Source organism: Macrobrachium rosenbergii, chromosome 14, assembly GCF_040412425.1.
Source record: "Macrobrachium rosenbergii isolate ZJJX-2024 chromosome 14, ASM4041242v1, whole genome shotgun sequence".
Lineage (NCBI taxonomy): Eukaryota > Metazoa > Arthropoda > Malacostraca > Decapoda > Palaemonidae > Macrobrachium > Macrobrachium rosenbergii.
In genome coordinates, this window is record NC_089754.1 from 38,196,925 (window position 1) to 38,218,785 (window position 21,861).

The 21,861-nt window shown below is 36.5% G+C and overlaps 1 protein-coding gene across 4 annotated transcripts in view; it reads right to left on the reverse strand.

Annotated features, from left to right (window-relative positions):
- The window catches only part of gb (genderblind), a 62,746-nt gene that overhangs the window by 17,794 nt on the left and 23,091 nt on the right, over positions 1-21,861 (reverse strand). Inside the window, exon 2 of one of the 4 annotated variants that reach the window (XM_067116478.1) lies at positions 8,588-8,779. The exons of 1 other annotated variant lie outside the window; for it this stretch is intronic. The gene's annotated coding sequence lies outside the window, so the exon portion shown is untranslated. Of the gene's footprint in view, positions 1-907; positions 1,440-1,739; positions 1,798-8,587; positions 8,780-21,861 lie in introns of those variants that run through there. 2 more of the 4 variants (XM_067116479.1, XM_067116477.1) reach the window with 2 other exon arrangements.

The window sequence follows — 21,861 nt, forward strand, 5'->3', positions numbered from 1 at the left end:
TTCTTTTCCTGTATATGTTAACTTGAAATAAAACTCCTTACGCCAGACAAGACCATATCATAAATGCGCTTTTAATCTAAAGTGCACAGCACTTGAAAATAATAATAAAAAATATCGTTAAATTTTCAGATCTCATTTTATGAGGCTTATGAATACTATACATAATCCAAAGCTATTTAGAACTACATTGGTATGCTTAATTATATTCGTAAGTAACCAGCAAAAAAATTCAATAAGCATTGAAAAAATAAAACAAGTGCTCTCTCTCTCTCTCTCTCTCTCTCTCTATATATATATATATATATATATATGTGTGTGTGTGTGTGTGTGTGTGTGTGTGTGTGTGTGTGTGTGTGTGCACGCGCGCGTGCGTAAAAATACTATGCATTACCGTCTGTCAGACTCACATTACTTCAAGGGAATTGTAACAACACAATCAACTCAAGATTCATAAGATAACTGGGTACATTTTACTCAATTTAAACTAAGGTTTAGAAATAGAAAGAGAGAGAGAGAGAGAGAGAGAGAGAGAGAGAGAGAGAGAGAGAGAGAGAGAGAGAGAGAGAGAGAGAGAGCTTTGTTACGAATAAAAATAAATGGCTGTTGTAAGTAGCTTGATTCAGGAAAAAACCAATGGAAATACTTTGCACTTGCGTAACTTAAGGAATTTTTAAAATAATTACCTTTCATATACTGTTTCTTTTCTGTAAGGGAGCGAATGCAAGTATAGGCTTGTGTAGTAAATGGGATTTTCATTAGTATTTCCAATACTGTGATGGTATAATACGGAATGACAAGTAAACAAAACCATGTCTATTGATCTTTATATTTTAAACACGCTCACACACACACGCACTATGTATATACCGTATCCAAAATAAACAAGAAACCAATATATTCTATTAACCTCTCGATGCTGCTTTCAAAAAATCCTTCTCTCGATTCCAGGATATGAAACAAAATCAAGTCCACGAAATTGCTTCTCTTAGAGTGATCTCAGCCAACCATCCCGCAAGACCTTTACTTGAGAACGGGACAGGTATACTACACTTCGACTCGCTCAGTGCCACAGCTGATAGCTTACTGAGGTAGCAAGACTGAGAGAGAGAGAGAGAGAGAGAGAGAGAGAGAGAGAGAGAGAGGAGGCTGACTCATCGCGCGGCCCTCTAATGGTAAGAAAGACTTTACGGAGGAGGGGAGGGGTGTCGCTTGGGAGAAAGATCGCGGATGACCTCCCCACCTTTCTCGGGGAAGTGGCGAGGATGAGGAAAAGACGACATAGTAGTCGAGGAGGAAGCGACTAAATAGCCGAGTCGACTAGACAGAGAGAGAGAGAGAGAGAGAGAGAGAGAGAGAGAGAGAGAGAGAGAGAGCAACACGTCGGCCTAAAAAAGACACCAATTATTACCTCCCCACCCTGCGCTACCCCCGTACACACTGGCTACAAACCGAACCATGTGGCTGACGTTAGAATCGGCCGAATCGATATTCTTAGAACGTGGCCGATAATGCCGAGCGGTTGGTGCCAAGTCTTCCCCTACCCACCAAAGGCCCGCCCAGCCTTTCGTCATAGGCGTCAATGGCACCCACACTCCAAAAACCGCTCACGGTACTGATGGAGGAGCCGTTTCAAAGATAATCCCGTTTACTACTAATACTACTGGTATCAATGGGAGGAGAGAGACACTCTGTTCTGTGTACGACGTTTTTCCCACCTTTTTTTTTTTTTCAGTACTTACGGGCTTCTTAGTTGATTCGGCTAGGTACGTCATACAGCACGCTTCCTATGGTGCAGAGCTACCTATAAATGACACAGTTTAACATAGACAAATAATCATAAACTTCTAAAAGGGTAAAACGAAAATAATGAAAATTTCTATTGAGTATGTTTATGTAAATGTCGAAACAGTACTGTGCAAGACTTCTGTCAAGGGCAAAAATAGAATAAATATATACCGTTAACTCACGGCAATGAATTTTATGACCTTTTTCAGAAAAATATTCTGATTCAAAAAGAACCCTCGATCTGTATGTGTTTTTTTTTTTTTATATTTTAACAAGTGTAATGCTCTCTTTAGTAGCTCGCAATGATTAGCTCGCTCTCGCTCTCTCTCTCCCCCCTCCTGTCTGTAATTAATGTCCCTGCACTAACAAACCTGCTGCCAACTATCTCACTACGTGAGGGGTGATTGCACATTTACACACAATGCATCAGCATTCCGGTTGCGTTTAGTTAGATGGCTTCCGCTCTATAATATTTATAGTAGCTGAGTGTTGCTTCAACTTGTGGCCGCCGTGTGTGCATGTGTATGTGTATGTATGTACTGTATGTATGTATGTGTGTATATAAATGTTGCACATTCTCATTAAACTGATTCAAAAAGAACCCTCGATCTGTATGTGTGTTTTTTTTTTTTTATATTTTAACAAGTGTAATGCTCTCTTTAGTAGCTCGCAATGATTAGCTCGCTCTCGCTCTCTCTCTCCCCCCTCCTGTCTGTAATTAATGTCCCTGCACTAACAAACCTGCTGCCAACTATCTCACTACGTGAGGGTGATTGCACATTTACACACAATGCATCAGCATTCCGGTTGCGTTTAGTTAGATGGCTTCCGCTCTATAATATTTATAGTAGCTGAGTGTTGCTTCAACTTGTGGCCGCCGTGTGTGCATGTGTATGTGTATGTATGTATGTATGTATGTATGTATATATATGTGTATATATATATACATATATATATATATATATATATATATATATATATATATATATATATATATATATAATATATATAAATATATATATACATACCCACAAATATAATTAAATATCCATTTCACTCACCCCGAGAATAGCTAACATCCACGAGGTATTATAACTGACACGTTCATCTGTTCTACACAGGATTCGAGCCTAGGCCTTGTTTTAAATATAATAAACAAGAACATGAAAAGGCGAATTTCCTTGACAGAAAAAACTGATTATAGAAAGACACAAACAACACAAACCAACGCCACTTTCTTTCGCACCTCGGAAGGACGTCGAGAAAGCAAGCGACGCTGCCATCAATGAGAAATAAATAAGAGCAAAGGGATGCGCACATGATTAGCGACATTAGCTCCGATTAACCTCTTAACTCGTGAGGATCACGAACGCGGCCTTGACGAAAGGCTAAAGCATTACGATGGCTTCTGCGGGTCTGCCCTGCTTACTGGAGGAGAGGTCTTTGCAGTTTGTTTGTTTGTATTTTGCTTATAACTGTACAATAAAAAGAAATAACAAAATAAAAGCAACAAAATCCTTTGCGGTATTACTAGTACTACATTCGTCACGTCGAATGAAACACAGGTACGCAAATACATAAACAAATGAACAGAAGAAAGTCATAGCGAAGGTTAATTTCTTACTTTAAATTACTGCTTTGTGTGGTGGGGCAAATCGTATAAGTACTTAAATAGAAAATCTAAATAAAAAAAAGGTATTCAGAGATCGCATACTTCTGCCATTACTAAACCCACATGAGCACATCATTTTTATCGAACAGAAAACGATTAAAAGTCGGGATCTACACGACATCTCACGGGTTACGAGACAATCTCCAGTCACACTTTCTTGGCAGATGTAATGATTTAATTTACTTGTTGAAACCTACGGTATTGTGCTCGTGGCTTCGGTTTCTTCAACTACTTTCTTAATCCTTGGAGCATCTAAAACGAGTCTGAGCAATCCACTTTTTTTTTTTTTTTGAAGATTCAGACATCGAACTGAATTGAACTGAATATAGAATTTAGACCAAAGGCCAAGCACTAGGACCTATGAGGTCATTCAGCGCTGAAACGGAAATTGACAGTAAAAGGTTTGAAAGGTGTAACAGGAAGAAAACCTCGCAGTTGCACTATGAATCAATTGTTAGGAGAGGGTGGAGAGTAAGATGGAAGAAAGAGAATATGAAAGGAGGTATAGTAAAAGGAACAAAAGGGGTTGCAGCTAGGGACCAAAGGCATGCTGCAAAGAACCTTAAGTATTGCCTACAGTGCACCGCATGGGGTGCACTGACGGCACTACCCCCCTACGGGGTAAGATTCAGACATCGGTTTATGGAACTAGAATATGAAATTTAGGCCGAAGGCCAAGCGCTGGGACCTATGAAGTCATTCGGTGCCGAAAGGGACATTGAGAGTAAAAAGGTTTTATAGGTGTAACAGGAGGAAAGTCTCGCAGTTGCACTATGAAGGAAAATCTCGCAGCTGCACTATGAAAACTATGGTGGAAGGTAAGATGGAATCATTACGAAGAAGGTATTAGTGGAGGTAGTCAACTCTGAATTTCCATTTGGAAGGAAATGGCAAACGATGAACCAGAGAGAGAGAGAGAGAGAGAGAGAGAGAGAGAGAGAGAGAGAGAGAGAGAGAGAGAGAGAGAGAGAGAGAGAGCCCTTAAGTATCACAGACGATTCTTTCCTTTTTCATTTTATTTACCTATCAGTATTCGTACAGATTTACTTATTAACAATACTATATTTAAAAATATAGTTGTGTAAAGGACATTTATCCAATTCATGCATATTAAATAAGAACACATTATCAGGTAAAAATAATAGCACGATTACGTTCTTATAAAAATATTTTTTATCTACGTAATTTTTACAATAGGTGAAAATCAATGACAGCTTCGACCTGTCCCCCATTTCATTAGCCTAACTAACCCTCAAAGCATATGTAGTCGTTCAAAAAAAAAAAAGTACCTGTCAAAGATTCCGACAAGAAATAAGGACACAAAACCTGGATACAAGGATTGGGAACATGTGGTGTTTGAGATCCTGTCTATGTATATACAAAAACTTATTTTTATCAAATTTATTTTATGAAGTCTACGGTCACATCCCGCTTGATTTAAGTTTCATGGCTTCACAGTTTCGAGTTTAAAACTCATCCCATTCAAATTTTAAACTGGAAAGTTGCGGAGGTGGAACAGTTTTACCATGTTTAGGTGCAGCTGCTTTTGCAGAGTTGGTGGACATACACACGTGCAAATACATAGCTCCTCAAGAAAATGAATTCCACACACACACACACACACACATTGTGTATATATACACAATCAGTAAGCTACAAACGTCCTTTAATATCCAATTCGCTCTACCTCGGAAATAATATATTTTCATAAATGTTACCGAAAGGGAATTTTTTAGTTGATAATAAGTTCGTCGTCCCGTGGGCTCGAACCAGCGAAGGACAAGAACTCAGGACTACAGTGGACGCATTAACCCACACGGACGTTTGTAGCTTACTGATTGTATATGAATCACGATGATGTGATAAAAAGTCATATATATATATATATATATATATATATATATATATATATATATATATATATATATATATATATATATATATATATCACAATATAGGTTATCCTGGCCAGGCACATGCACTTATCTTACATTTTTCTTAAGTGTACGTTATTCCCAAGGTACAGTGAATCTGACATTAAACGGTATTAGCAGTATTAGTGAATATCTTGTATAAATCCACACACACACATCTATAAAATATGTTTGCTAAATCTGAAAAATTCTAACTGCTTCCACCAAGCAATATTTCAGTGCGTAAAACTTCAATAGTAAACCACGCACTAGGACTCAGAGACATCCAACATCAGAATAACCCAGTTTGAGTAGCAACAACACCGGAAGGTTTTGTTGGGCGTGAAACAACGAACATGCCCTGAAACAGTAAAAGCCGCCATCTATTTAAAACTGATGCAGCATTGTTGTTTAGCAAAAAATCTCTTTCTCTCTCTCTCTCTCTTTGTCTTGAGTTTTTCGTGCAATTATACTTAAATCTGTTAGTGGAAGCCGTGTCTGAAGTTGTTAACTATGCAAGGAAAGCATAAATATCCCTAATGATTTCCTGAGAATCTGAAGATGTATATATATATATATATATATATATATATATATATATATATATATATATATATATATATATATATAGCCACTAAAAAATACTCAGAACACCCCCTTTAAATAAAAAAAAAAAACAGAACAATGATATAAAACCGGAAAACAATAAGCGAAGTTTTTGTTTCATTACCTTTTATTCAATATTTTGACATTTCTCCATAATTTTTAAGTACTATCGTGCCCAAAAGTCCGTTCCCTTAGTTATCCAGAGAGTCATCAAGTAATTAATGAAGACCCAACAGATGTCGCACCGTAAAGGCATATGGTAACAGGGAGGAGGAGTGCGAAGCAGGTATTTTTCTTAAGCATTGAGTAAAGTCTCCATATTCTAATATTATTAAGAAAGTGATCGTAAAGTTTTTTTTGTTGAGATACTGGGTTTGAGTGTAAAACGTGCGGTTAAGGAAATATGCGAAATAAATCTGAGAATAAGAGTGCTTAGGAAGTCAGTATTCATGAATTAGTACTTCCTATTGTTTGTCATATCTTATCAACTGTAAACACTGATGATGAAATGTTTTGTATCAATCTTGTGGACAGTCATGTCTGTTGATAAGATAAGATAATCTATAGGAAATACTAATTCATGAATACTGACTTCCTGAGCACTTTCATTCTCAGATTTATTTCGCATATTTCCTTAACTGCACATCTTACACTCAAACCCGGTGTCTCAACAGCAAAAACTTTACGATAACTTTCTTAATATTAGAATATGGAGACTTCACTCTATACTCAAGAAAAATACCTGCTTTCGTACCCTTCCTTCCTGTTCCCATATGCCCTTCCGTGCGACATATATTGGGTCTTCCATTAGTTACTTAGTTCAACTGCTGCGGTGTTTCATAGTCACCGGATTCTTGTTCACGCTCTGAACGGAAAGGGAAAGGACTTTTGTGCACGATAGTACTTAAAAATCACGGAGAAATGTCAAAATATTGACTAAAAGGTACTAAAACAAAAAAATTGCCTATTATTTTCCGTTTTTATAATATTGTTTTGAGTTTTGTTTATTTAAAAGTTTTCTGAGGGAATAATATATATATATATATATATATATATATATATATATATATATATATATATATATATATATATATATATATATATATATATATATATATATATATATATATATATACATATATATATATATGATATATATACATAATACATATATATAGTGTGTGTGTTTGTGATATATACACAAACACACATATGTACAGTACACACACACACACATATAGGCTATATATGTGTGTGTGTGTGTGTGTGTGTGTGTACGTGTAGTTTCTTGTTACATAAGCTTAACTAGTTACGTATAAAAATTCTTCTCTTTCAAACAGGAATACACTGTCTTCTGGCAAAAAATGTTAAGTTTCCCTAAGAATGCAGAGCGATTGTAAACACCGTTTGGAAATCTCCGTTTCGAGCGACAATAAATACTGTTTTGAAGCCCTCGAACCCTAGTAAAAACTTCAGTCAGTTTTGCAACGAATATCTTCTCGAAACCTTCTTCGAACTCTAGAAGAAACTTCAGTCAGTTTTACAACAAAACATCGTTTCGAAAGCTTTGAAACTTCAGTCAGTTTTACCACGAAACATCGTCTCGAAAGCTTCGAAACTTCGGTCAGTTTTACCACTAAACATAGTCTCGAAAGCTTCTAAACTTCAGTCAGTTTTACCACGAAACATCGTCTCGAAAGCTTCGAAACTTCAGTCAGTTTTACCACGAAACATCGTTTCGAAAGCTTTGACATTTCAGCCAGTCTTACAACGAAACATCGTCTCGAAAGTTTCGATATTTCAGCCAGTCTCACAACGAAACATCGTCTCGAAAGCTTCGAAGCTTCAGTCAGTCTTACAACAAAACATCATCTCGAAAGCTTCGAAACTTCAGTTAGTTTTACAACGAAACGTCGTCTCGAAAGCTTCGAGATTCCCGGGGTTTTGATCAGCGAATTGCAAGCGTTTTTTCGAAAGCTATCTAATCACAAGCTTGTGATCAAGAGCTTTGAAGACGCTTTGCTGCCGTAGAAGCAAAAGCAGCTCGCCGAAGCCACAAGAACATTCCAGCTAGTACGTTGTTTTCAAAGCGAGGCTCCTCTGACAACTATTACTGCAAGCGAGATTAGACTCGAGATCACTCGAACCACTGGGTTCCCGGGTATGTTTGCCAAGTCGGGGTCCTATTGTACTTGTCCTGGGAAAGAAACATGAGGGAAAAATCCAGAAAGATCTGAAGGTTTGGTTTCAATTGTGGATTGCCAAGGAGTATTGGGATCATAGGGCTCGAGAGAGAGAGAGAGAGAGAGAGAGAGAGAGAGAGAGAGAGAGAGAGAGAGAGAGAGAGAGAGAGAGAGAGAATTTTAATATTTGAGTATTCATGTCACAAATCATAAGAATAACAATTAAGATTTTATAGTTACAGTTAACAGCATTAGCTACTATACAGTACTATACTATACTATTATTATTATTAGTATTACTTGTTGTTAATAATAATAATAATAATAATAATAATAATAATAATGGTGAAGAAATCCACAATGATGTCAGAGTGAAAATATAATAATAATAATAATAATAATAATAATAATAATATCACATTTATTACCATTATCGGTGAGGATAAAAATTACCCTTTTCCTGTTTATCAGAAATAACCCTTCCTATTTACGAGGACTCCATCCTTCCTCGTCAGAGGAAATGAAACTCGATCATAATTGAACAGACACCTTCCTTGAACAGGCCACAGCTCGTTCTGACTGCTTCATCATTCCGGTTTGTTGTGGTTTACGCTGGTCATCTGTTGGTTGAGGGCGCCTTAATCCTGGGTATGGGGTCACGGGGGTCAGGTATTGGGCATGCCATCAGTCCCAGGGGATAAATCTGGCTTATTGGAATTGGAAAATAAAATTTAGGCTAACGGTCAAGCGGTGCGACCTATGAGGTCATTTGACGCTGAAATGGAAATTATTATTATTATTATTATTATTATTATTATTATTATTATTATTCAGAGCACGAACCCTATTCATATGGAACAAGCCCACAGGGGCCACTTACTTGAAATTCAAGCTTCCAAAGAATGTGGTGTTCATTTGATTGAGAGTAAAAGGTTTGAAGGGTCTAACTGGAGGACAAATTCGCAGCTGCACTATGAAACACTTGTAAGGAGAGGGTGGAAACGCAGATGGACGAAAGAGAATATGAACCGATGTACAGTAAAAGGAATAAAAGGGATTGCAGCTAGGGACCGAAGGGCCGCTGCAAAGAACCTTAAGTAATGTTAAGTAATGCCTTCATTGCACTGCTGTGAGGTGTGCACTGACAGTACTATCCCCCTATGGGGAATCTGGATTAGTAGCTCCATAGACGAATGTGGAATGTACTCTTATTTCCTTGGAGCAGTTAGAGTGTCTTCTTTTTGAGAGCACTGTCAGGAAACCAGGTATGACAGGCCAAATGCCGGAACCACGTTTTTAGGAAATTTCTCTCGATGTCTAAGTAAACAGGGTTCACAAAGTTGGGCTCTTATAAAAATACCAACAGCTATATAGTACTAGTTTCATCCCCTTTCATTCCTTTAACTGTGCATCCGTTCACATTCTCTTTCTTCCATCTGCGTTTCCACCCTCTCCAAACATGTGTTTCATCGTGTAACTGCGAAGTTTGTCCTCCCGTTACACCTTTCAAACCTTTTACTCTCAATCAAATGAACACCATATTCTTTGGAAGCTTGAATTTCAAGTAGGTGGCCCCTTTGGTGGGCTTGTCCCATATGAATAAGGTTCATGCTCTGAATAATAATAATAATAATAATAATAATAATAATAATAATAATAATTTCCATGAAAGCGTCATATGACCTCATAGGTCCCAGCGCTTGGCCGTTGGCCTAAATTTAAAATATATATATATATATATATATATATATATATATATATATATATATATATATATATATATATATATATATATATATACATACATATATATAGGTATTATGTTGTGCAAAATAGTGACTACAGAAATACGCAAAAGTGACTTTACAGTAAACTTTTGTTTTGAAAGCGGCCTTGCTTTTTCCTCCTGATACGTCTAGGAAAGGAAGGATGCTTTTTTTTTTCCTCCAATGTGAAATTTATGAACAATTCTCACTTCAAGGCATTTAGAAATTAAATGAAAGCGTGTCCGCTTTCCTATTCCAATAAGACGAGATATATTATCCACTTACCAGTTCCACAATAGCAGTTCAATTCCTACTAAACCAACGACAGCTGATTAAATCTCTTTTAAAACATTCCATAATAAATTAGCTGATAAAGGGAATGGATGAACCCAATGCAACACCGAAGACGTTTGTATATCTTGTCATCTAAACTGGAAAACGCACCCGTCACAAATAATTTGATTCATTTACATTATTTTCCAAACCGGTATCGGAAAGCTGCAGATAGGTTCATCCCCTTTTAATTTAGCGAATCCGAGTACGTTATCAAATGGGAAGTTAGCGAATAGGAAATCGGTGGTAATAGTTTTGAGACAAAAAAATCATAGTGTTTTCAATAAGCTTCGCAAACCAGGTTCACCTGAACGTGCATGTGTCTTACAAGCCATGTTGATCAATTATGTTCCGTAGATCTTAATGAAGCGATTACGGGTCTCATGGAATGCCTACGTTATGTAATTTATGATGAATGGATGAATGTATGGAATTTTGGGACACAGCCCAAGGAATGGGACCCTAATGTCATTCGGCGCAATATAAGAAGCCGTACGTATGGTAGGAAGATGTAGATATGCTGTAATGTAATAAATCTCCGAGTCAATATTGCCAAATTATCTTTGATCTACGAAAATATGAATATAACAGTTGCCACTTCGAAATACCAATAGTCCTGTTTATCAATATGTATCTCCATCAGCAAGTAGCTGATTCACTTTAAGTTTATAATATAATGACTACGACGGTATTGCCTTAGTCAGATTTTACCACTCATCAATATCCCCACTTACAGCTACTGCCTTCAAAAATTCCATGAAATAATTAAATGTGAGATAAGAATCACATTGAAACCCAAAGTATAAAACTTCTGGTGTATTAAAAATATTTTTGAACAAAAATTCAGCGCTTTCGCCCAACTACTGTGCTCTTGTTCACTACAATGAACAAATGTTTTCAATGTCGATTCTCACCTTCAAAAAAAAAAAAAAAAAAAAAAAACACTTTCTGAATCTTTATTACTTCATTATTATTATTGTTCGCGTTAGAACAGGAGACAGCAAAAGAAACAAGTAAAAAATACGCCGAAGTTTTTTTCGGCGCAATCGAGTTTTCTGCACAGCCGCTAAGTGTATAATCAAGGCCACCGAAAACAGATCTATCTTTCGGTGGTCTCAGTATAATGCTGTATGAGCGGCGGCTCATGAAAATTTAACCACTGCCCAGTGGTGACCTATCATATATCGTTGCCAGAAGCACGATTATTGCCCACTTTAACCTTAAATAAAATAAAAACTAATGAGGCTAGATGGCTGCAATTTGGGATGTTTGATGATTGGAGGGTGGATGATCAACATACCAATTTGCAGCCCTCTAGCCTCAGTAGTTTTTAAGATCTGAGGGGGGACAGAAAAAGTGCGGACGGACAGACAAAGCCTGCCCAATAGTTTTCTTTTACAAAAAACTGAAAAGACAAATGAACAAACGTTTTCCGTGCTGATCCTCATCTTCTAAAAACGTGATTGTTTTTCCGAGTCTTCATTGCCATCATTGTTCGTGTCAGTGCAAAGATTTAGCAGAAGGAAAAAGACAAACAATGGTCATTTGCACACTCGGACCATAAAGCAATTACGCAATCATAACACCACAGCGTGAGTTACATAAAGTGGTGGCAGAAAGTGTTTTCGCATAAACATTTTCACGATAACCTTGTCAAGGAAGATATCACCAGTTCAGAGTGGTTGCCAATAGGCAGTTGGATTGATTTTGGCATTCGTTTATGAACAGTCAATACTCAGTCTTGAAAAAAGTGTAGATAAGTCATCCTCTATCGGAAGTGCCTAAAATTAGAGACAAATACGAAAGAATACAGAGAAAAAAAAAGTAAAAACTACAAATAAAAAATTGCAAACGCAATCTGGCAATGTCAGGTCTTACAGCACTGAACCAATGACATTTGCAAGATAAAAAAAGAGAAACAAATAAAGACTTAAAAAAAAGAGGGCGTGTTAGATTCAGCCAATGAGGGCCCACCTAGGATACAGGCGTGTTCGCCTTGTCCACCAATCAGGATAGAGAACGATTGCACGTGGAGAGTTCCCAGCAGAAACCTTTGGCACGGCCTTTTGGTTCCCGTATTAATGGGTAAGAAGGAAGGACCCAGTGCCAAATGCGACGCCTATCACAACAATATGTCAAATATGATGACGTTACGTCAAGTGTTGGCAGCCGAAGTGAAACGCAATTTGCAGTTTGACAAAAAAATAAAAGAAGTTGGCAACTGCGAATAATTATACATTACGCATGATATATATATATGTGTGTGTGTGTGTATGTATATATATACTCAAATTACTGTGAATGTATATACATATGCAAATATATATATATATATATATATATATATATATATATATATATATATATATATATATATATATATATAAACAGAGATGAGAGAGAAAGAGAGTACATGGAGATTACCTCTAACGATAAAATGGCCTGCCACGTACATAACAGGTTATACGTCAAGGAAAACTGAACAGCCACTAAGCCTTGCAATCCAAGGCTACTGATTTCGTCAATAGACGTGGAAAGATCGTCTTGGCTGACGGGTGTGTCCCGAGGCCACCAAAGAGGAGGAGGGACTGTACTTGAGTGATAAGGGCGCCTTGTGGTAGGGGGAATGTAATATTTATAAGGGATTGACATGTTACTTATGAAATAGAAGAATAAAACCTTTGTGTGGTTCGATTAAAAGCGACTGAAGTATTGATATTAAAATAATATCAAATAATGTAAATAAATTACTTGAAATATCACCATATAAATGAAGCCTAACATTCAGCAGCAACAGAGTAATTTGAAATTACTTGTTACATAGGTCGTCCCCAACCTCAGGATGGGGGTGGGGGGTAAATGCGATCCATTTTCTTTGTCTCATTATTGAACAAAAATAGACAATCACCATTTGGTCCTTTCCTTAAGGATTCTTCTACAACATACATATTTTCCCGTAGTCTTTCTGCAGTCCTTTCCCGAGTTCAAAACAGCAAGGGACGACCCGTCGTTCCTAATGATAACTTCCTTCATTTCTGTGTGAATGTGTCTCGCCCAATCCCTGTTGTCTTTTACCCAAAACGGCTCCGTTTTCATATAGTGTACGAGGCGGTATCTGAGCCCACTGGAACTCGAACAAAAACAAGTTCTTCATTGGAGGGGTGGGTAGAGCTCTCGGCTAGCACGCTGCTGGCCCAGAGTTCGACTCTCCGACCGGCCAATGAAGATAAAGTAAGTATACCTAGGCTTAGATGAAAAACTAGAGGAGTTTATTTCTGGTGACAGAAATTCATTTCTCGCCATAATGTGGTTCGGATTCCACAATAAGCTGTAGGTCCCGTTGCTAGGTAACCAGTTGGTTCTTAGCCACGTAAATTAAATCTAATCCTTCGGGCCAACCCTACGAGAGCTGTTGATCAGCTCAGTGGTCTGGTTAAACTAACGTATACCTTAACTCGAACAAAAACATCTATTCTACTTCCTTTACGCCTTATTAATGCCTGGTTTAATTCATAATAAACGACTAGGTAGTATTCCGTGGGTGAGTAAACTAACGTCACAAAATTCTGTAGGCTTACAAGAAGCCCCCAAAAATCGCCTTGGTTTCACCACAGCTACATTTAGTATCCCACTCAGAATCATGGTCTGTCTCTCTTGTGAAATTTCCCACATCTGTGTCTAACATTAACGTAGAGTGAACACACAAATTTACTTCTTGGGCTGTGGAAAGTTCTTTCACTATTCCTACTAGTTCTTTGGCTACCTCGACAACCTTTTCATATAGGCCTAAAACGCTTCCGTCCTTGTGTTTCAAGTTTCTTCGTATACGTTTTATGGTCGCCACTTCCCCGAGATGCTTGATCACTAACGCAGTGTTCACAGATCTTTTAATTCATCCTCAGTCGCTACACCAAATATCGCGGACGTTTGTACCTATAAAATGGACCTTCTTTCCCATCTTGTCTCCCAAATTGGAGGAGGGGGTTGTATGGACTGATAAAAGAACTCAAAGTTAGTCCGAGTCCTGTGGATATTCTGTATTTATACAAAATATGTACCTATGGGAAAATGGTACAATCACATCTATTTGTACACCACAGACGACTGCTGAGCTTCGGGTATGCAATCAATTCGATGACTGCATACGTTACAAGTATGTTACCTGGCATTATAATCGGTCACAGTCTTTGTCATCCCTAACCAAAAATATTGTTCCCGTTCCCAATTCAGTGCTCTTTCAATCCCCAGATGTCCAGCGTACGGTCTTAGGTGCAATTCTGCCACGTCTCTTATCTATCAGAGAGTACTACACGGGGATAGTATTCTGCCCAGCCTCTTTTCATTTAATTATATATATATATATATATATATATATATATATATATATATATATATATATATATATATATATATATATATATATATATATATATATATATATATATATATATATATATATATATATATATATATATAGAGAGAGAGAGAGAGAGAGAGAGAGAGAGAGAGAGAGAGAGAGAGAGAGAGAATCACAGCTTACAATGGACACTTCTAACGTTATAATCGCTCAATCTTCGATGACCAAATATACCAAGAGTGCTCACTGGGCCTAATCTGACGGGTGGAAATGACTCCAAATGGCGATTGTTTAGTTCTATTACTTTCAAAAGCTACCGTTAAATGTGGAGATATACAAGTGGGAGAAATAACAGAGTAACTGAAAGAAAAGATATTCTAGTTTCCGGACCAAAAACCATATAGCCATGTAACAATAACCTCAGGACGCAATATTCGATGGAGCCGACGATTCTTAAACTGTATCACACAAACAAATGAGACAGAAGAAGCTTTGTCAAACTAACTTACTTCTGGTGTGTCATGCAGGAAAGACGAGACGGTTTGATACAATTTCATTCCTCTTCTCGGTTAGCCATAAATCCCGAAACATTTACTGAGAGGGTTACATAATCTGGCGTCACTATTACCACAACATACTCATGAGACGGGTCAAAGTTCATGCAGCACAGTCTTACTTTCTCTCATACGCATATACAACGTGACCAGTCGAATCTAGTTAGGTAATGGGATGGACAGAGAGAGAGAGAGAGAGAGAGAGAGAATGAACTGATCATATACACATAACCAGATCAAAATAGACCTAGTCAAGGATAAACGAACATTGGTGGCGTAACTGATGCCGAGACGCACTTTCAAAGCCTAAGTAAGAAGTCTGACGGGAACTTTTTTTTAATGATAAATTTCTAGCTACCACTTCAAGTTAAATTTGGAATCAGCTACTATTAATTAATTATGCTTATTTGCCACCAAAACAGGCTCGCTTCAATTAGTAACTATTTTAAGTAACTATTTGTTACCTTTGCTGCGTTTTGCACCGATCAACTCCAGTCATTAGCATCTATTAGTCAAAAGTTAAATTTGCATCTACTGATAACGATAATTTGTGCCAATTTCTCACAAGACTTGAATTTTGAGTCAATTAGTAATCACCAATAAGTGTTTGTACTTATGCCAGTGTTAAAGAGTATATCCTTATCGACATAAAATTAATTTTGTATCCTTATTCATGTGAAATGAATTCAGAATGCATGCTTATCCACATGAAACGAATTCAGAATGTATCCCTATCCTCTTAAAATGAATCAAGGAATGTATCCGTATCCACATGAAACGAATTAAGTATGTACCCTGACCTCACATTAAATGAATTAAGAATGTATCCTTATCCACACGAAATTAAGTATGTATCCTTATCCACATTAAATTAATAAGGATGTAGTCTTATCCACATGAAATGAATTAAGTATGTATCCTTATCTCACACTGAATGAATTAAGAATGTATCCTTATCCACATGAAATGAATCATGTATCCTTATCCACATGAAATGAATTAAGTACGTATCCTTATCCACATGAAATGAATCATGTATCCTTATCCACATGAAATGAATTAAGTATGTATCCTTATCCACATGAAATGAATTATGTATCCTTATCCACATGAAATAAATTACGTAGGTATCCTTATCCACATGTAATGAATTAATTATGTATCCTTAACCACATGTAATGAATTAAGAATGTATTCATATCCACACGAAATTACTTAAGGAGCCTACTGTATGTATCCTTAGCCACACGAAACGAATTATGATAAGGGTACATAATTCGTTTCGTGTGGATAAGGATATCCACATGAAATGAATTAAGTATTTATCGTTATCCACATGCATTTAAGAATCTGTCCTTATTCAAATAAATAAATTAAGAATGTCACTTTTCACATGAAATGAAGTAAGTAGCCTATGTATCTTTAGCCACATGAAATGAATTATGTATCTTTATCCACATGAAATGAATTATGTATCTTTATCCACATGAAATTAACTGAAAATGTATCCTTATACCATAGGTTAAAAAAATGCAAACTTCAGCAGCTGTTTAAATATCTCGCTCATGAATAACAGAGGCTATATTAAGACAGCCTTAAGAAGCAAGGGATTGGCTGCTAATGTCCCTGAAGATAGACCTATACGGCCTCCCCACCAACTTCCCCCAAATTCCCCATCCCTACCTTACAGGAAGAGTAAGACCATGTGCCAAGCACGATGTCATGTGTTAGTCAAAACCTAACGACCTAAGCCAGGGTTGAACTGTGGACCTACAAAATGCGACTGGCGATTATACCACTGAGCCATATAACTAGAAATTCCTTTACGTGGATTAAGAACTTATCCTTATGTTCGTGGTTAATCATTCAAGTTTGTTATGGGTCATGAATTTTTCATCATGGTATGGATTTAAAATTTATCCATATGAAATGGTACTAAAATTTATCCATAAACACATAGATAATAATTCACCCTCATGAAATGGATTAATAATTTTTCTTTGTACCATGAGTTAAAAAATCAATCCTTCTGGTCAATAAATTTTATTGTCATGAAGCGTTTTTCAGTACCACTTAGTAAAGGTAGTAAACTTTTCGAAAGTGTAAATACCTAACGAGAGAGAGAGAGAGAGAGAGAGAGAGAGAGAGAGAGAGAGAGAGAGAGAGAATAACATAAGATATAAGTTCTCAACTAACCATGACGTCTCAATTCTGCAGAACTTGCTACGAAAAACTATAGAACCTCAAAATAAACCTCTAGATATTTGAGACTAAAAATGAAGATTTTTCTTCTTTATCAGCCTAAGGACCAATTAACGCAACATCCGTAAAATCACCTTTGGAAGGTAATAAGTAGGTCGGGACCGGGGTAAATAGCGAAAGGTTATGACAGCCTTTCGACGAACAACTGTCATGTCACTGGTTTATTTGTACCCATTTCGTTAACACCACCCAAATAGATAATACCGTCTGAAGCCTTATATCTTATTTCACTTCGGTTCTCTTTCTACGCATTTACACGAATGACAGAATTATTCGAGGAGTGAGAGACACTTGTAAAGAGATATTTAGTAAGTTGGGTTCTCCCCCCAGCCCCCACACAAAAAAATAAACAGAAAATACGACGCATTTAAGTCTGAAGTCTTATATCTTATTTCAGTTCTATTCTCTTCCTACGCATATACACGAATGACAGAATTATTCGAGAAATAGGAGACATGTAAAGAGATATTAAGCAAGTTGGGTTCTCCCCCCCCCCAAAAAAAAAAAAAAAAATAAACAGAAAATACGTCGCATTTAAGTCTGAAGTCTTATAATTACATCTTATTTCAGTTCTATTCTCTTCCTACGCATTTACACGAATGACAGAATCGTTCGAGAAATAAGAGACATGTAAAGTGATATTTACCAAATTGGGTTCTCCCCCCCGCCCTCACACAAAAAAATAAACAGAAAATTCGTCGCATTTAAGTCTGAAGTCTTATGCCTACATCTTGGTTCAGTTCTGTTCTCTTCCTACGCATTTACACGAATGACAGAATGACAGAATTATTCGAGAAATAAGAGATATGTAAAGAAAGATTCAGAGTCTGGCTCCTCAAAAACCAAAGAAAATACGACGCATTTAAAACAAAAACCTCAACATACTTTCCAACGAACTACCAGATAACCAATAAGAATTCTGTAAGGTCATACATACAAACCCGTGGATGAAAGACATACATTAATCTCATGAAACCCTACGAGTTCACCATCCCTATTACGAGAGAGAGAGAGAGAGAGAGAGAGAGAGAGAGAGAGAGAGAGAAGTATGGACTCCCCGACCTGCATGACGACAATGCCTGAAGAGAGGCAAAATACGCAAGAAGAAGTCGACGACACCTGCATAAACCAAAACAAACGAAGTCGTTTGATTTTTGGGCGTTTCGTACACATCGGAGGCCTGTTGAATGGGCTATTTCTTATCGCTAGGAAGGTGATGACACGCACTATCTTTTGTTTGTTTGTAGTTTCATCGTTTCGTTTGCGATGCTTGTGACGCCACATAAGGAGAGAGAGAGAGAGAGAGAGAGAGAGAGAGAGAGAGAGAGAGAGAGAGAGACTCTAAGGAGAAGGTGATATTACGTACTGTATCTTTCGTTTGTTTGTAGTCTCATCGTTTCGTTTGCGATGCTTGTGACGCCACTTTAAGGAGAGAGAGAGAGAGAGAGAGAGAGAGAGAGAGTTTCCCTATTAAGCGTATGACGTCAAAGAGGAAGAAATGTCAATGACCTCTCTGCGTATTTCTCAGAAAGTATGATTTATCCATTAAAAAACAATTAGCACAACGAGACTAAACTAACTTCTTAATGCGACCTATATGACTTATTTACTTAACATTATCCTATCTCATTCTTCTTTATCTTTCCCTTATGGGCAATACATTCTCAGTCAGCTTCCTTTGTAAGTCAGAGACCTTTGTTGGATTCTAGATCTCTAAGAAACCTTTGCCCAGTTGGAAAGCTGAACAAAATGTTGACTTTGAATTTTCGCTTCTTCATGACTCTTTTGTTATGTTTCAAATTGTGATACTCTTCATAACAGCAATAACAATGCATCTCAACATTCTGTGGAGGTATAGTGTAATGAACTGTAATGGATTCAGATGAGCAGACAATAAAACGATAATGAGGAGGAAAAAATTACAGAAATTGAAAAGCATTTAATAATAAAAATATGAGAATAGAAAACATACACAGTATATTAGGCTACAGACAGGTGTTCATAAGAAGGAAAAAATAATAGAAATTGAAATATCTTAAACAACGAATATATGAGAATAGAAAACGTGTATATTAGACTACAGGCAGATATCATGAACAGAAACCCACTGGAAAATATAAAAATGATCAGACCACAAAACTGGAAAGTGAAAAGCATCTGAGAACACATATTCTTAGAAATCTGAAATGTTTCAGAAACCACAAAAATGATTGAAAAAAGAAATAAAATAGAAAATAATAAAAAATATGGAGTAATTACAAAACAGTACCAAGAGAATAAAAATGCATTAAAAGGCAAAATAATAAAAAAAAATCAAGTGGCCTTATGGGAGAATCAGCATCAGGACTTTAAGCGCGGTCACCTACGCCGTTGGCGTTTCAGGTCTTACTGAAACCCACTGCCAATCCTACCAGAATCCCTATGTCTGCTAAAAACATCTGACAATGACTAATGATTACCCATTCAAGTACTGTCAAGACCCAACGTAGAATACATTCCAATGTATTCTACAGACCTCCTTGTACTGCGTGCTGAAAGAGTATTCCAAGGGCATACTAAGATTAAACAAGAGAGTAAGTAGGCTACTTTTTTCGGCCGTGAAGCACAGCACTAAGTGTGCTTCTTTGCATACACAATGTGTATGTCGGTAACAACTGGTAAGAGAGAGAGAGAGAGAGTTTGGGGGACTGGTAAACAATGTGCTACAAGTTATGAGAGAGAGAGAGAGAGAGAGAGAGAGAGAGAGATTGGTGGACTGGTGAACTATGTGCTACACTTTGTGTGTGTGTGTGTGTGTGTGTGTGTGTGTGTGTGTGTGTGTGTGTGTGTGTGTGTGAGAGAGAGAGAGAGAGAGAGAGAGAGAGAGAGAGAGAGAGAGAGAGAGAGAGAGAGAGAGAGAGAGAGAATGTTTGTACCTTATCCCTTGCCAACTGTTTGTCATCGTTTTTACAGTACCGAAGGACAGACATTCATGATTAATTAAAAGTGATGCAAATATAGACGTAGTAAATTTGAAGCGAATTTATTAATAGCTAGACAATAAACAGAAATAGCTAAAGGCAAGTAACTAAACCCTTATCCTCAGAGAGAAACAGAGACGGGCATACACATACACACGTATATACATACACACACATACACATACAACGTGTACATATATAAATATATATAACATATATATATATATATATATATATATATATATATATATATATATATATATATATATATATATATATATCTCACCAGCCCGTAGAAGAATAAAGAGTTCAGAGGTCTGGTTAAACAAATCATTTATAACTAACTAACCACAGGTGAAAAATTTTTCGACTTTATTTCCAAGCCATTCACGAAGTCGAATCAGGTACAAAAGTGGTTATAATCATATATATATATATATATATATATATATATATATATATATATATATATATATATATATATATATATATATATACACACATTTATAGCCTATACAGCATTTATATGTATGTATATGTTTGTGTATGTATGCATATACATGTGTGTATGTGTATGTCCGTCTCTGTTTTCCTCTGAGGATAAGTTTAGTTACTCGCCTTTAGCTATTTGTTTATTGTCTAGTTATTAATAAATTCGCTTCAATTTTACTACGTCTATATTTGCATAATTTTTAATTAATCATGATTGTCTGTCCTTCGGTACTGTAAAACGATGACAGTCATTATATATTATATATAATATATAATGTGAATATACTATATATATATATATATATATATATATATATATATATATATATATATATATATATATATATATATATATATATATATAATCACATTATCATCAACATCGACGTTATAATATCAACTCCCTGTTAAGATAATGGAAGAAATATGTAAATAGCCCATTTAAAATTGTCAAACAAAAACAGAAATTTAAAGTGAGCAAATAAAAGTCAATTCTAATAATAGCAGCATGAATAACTCAGGATCTCTCTCTCTCTCTCTCTCTCTTCCCTTCGTCAGTCACCAATTCTACTCTAATTTTTCACTGTGTCTGTATCCCGTCTCTTTCGTTCTCTCTAGCACACTACTAACTCACTGTCTATCCTAGTATTTCTTCTTTTGCTATTGACATAATCAGTTAGGTTTATTGAACTGAATCCTACAAATATTTAAGAACAATGATTTTCTGTACAGGTTCTCTTCGAACTGGAATGTAGCGAAAGACTAAAAAAGGGAAATTAAACAATGCATAGGAAATCACGGAGACTGAAACTGCATACGAAAGTAAGATTATACTTAAGTCTAGTACGACCTTTATTGCTATGCAGAAATGAACCCTGGTATGACAACGAAACCATCTAACAGATTTGGCCGATTTGCGAATAAAGCTTCAAGAAGATTATCAGGAGTCACAAGGAATGGTATAGTCAGAAATTAAGG